Source organism: Otolemur garnettii, unplaced genomic scaffold, assembly GCF_000181295.1.
Source record: "Otolemur garnettii isolate 467f Iridium unplaced genomic scaffold, OtoGar3 scaffold00222, whole genome shotgun sequence".
Classification (NCBI taxonomy): Eukaryota; Metazoa; Chordata; class Mammalia; order Primates; family Galagidae; genus Otolemur; species Otolemur garnettii.
This window is the reverse complement of record NW_003852617.1, coordinates 1,334,632-1,335,668: the sequence shown is the minus strand read 5'-3', so window position 1 is coordinate 1,335,668 and position 1,037 is coordinate 1,334,632.

Sequence of the window (1,037 nt, the reverse complement as noted above, 5' to 3'; positions counted from 1 at the left end):
CCATGTCTCAAAAATAGCCGAGCATTGTGATGGTGCCTGTAGTTCCACCTACTCTAGAGGCTGAGGCAAGAGAATTGCTTGAGCCCAAGAGTTGAGGTTACTGTGAGCTGTGACACCACAACACTCTATCCAGGGTGACAAAGCAAGACTGTCAAACAAAAAAGAAACCCACATCACCACTCCCTGTGGTCATGTCATTATTCTCAAGGTCAAACCTGGGTTTGGTCACATTCAGTGTCCCAACCTGCAGAAGGGAAAAAGAGGGGAAATCCAAAGCAAACAGCTTATCTTTAAAGGTGGAAATCCCGCAGAAATTCCGTCTAAGCTCAGTCTCCTTCGGGTTGGCTGAAACGTAGCCACACGATCACAGTTGGCTATGAAAGACACTGAAGAAGCAGTCTCCAGCTGAGTAGTGACGTACCTGGTATAATCTCTGTTTCCATGGAAAAAGGGAAGTGTGGATTTTGGAGGAAAAGTAGAATTGTTTGCCATATGAAGAAACCAAATCTTGTGTCTATAACCTAACCAGTAAAAGTTGACTTGAAAGGCTGATGGTCTCTAAAAGCTGGGCTGCAAAGACTACTGATGCGCGGATAGTACAAAACCAAGGACAGCAGAAGAAATTTAAAGCTAAATGTATTCAAGTTAAGGGATTGTCCTTTATTATGAGATAATATTCTTCCTATATTTTATATAAAGATAAAATATCTTTAATGAGAGGCAGATGATGATGGACATCATTCTAAATGTCCTTCTTAAAGAAAAGTAAAATTGAATCTTGACAAGAATGAAGTATGATTTTTAATCCTCTACACATCAGTATACCAACTCCCCAATTTATTTATGTGTGTTTATTGCTGAGATTTTACTGATTCTTGACATCCTTATTGGGGAACCAATGTTCCTTATGACAACCAACCAAAGAGGGTCAGCAGACAGCCCAGTAGTTAGGACTAGTATCCCTACTCTTCCTTCAACATAGGCAGCATCTCATCCCCAGGATATGTTTTCTAAACTATCTCCTCTCTTGACCCACC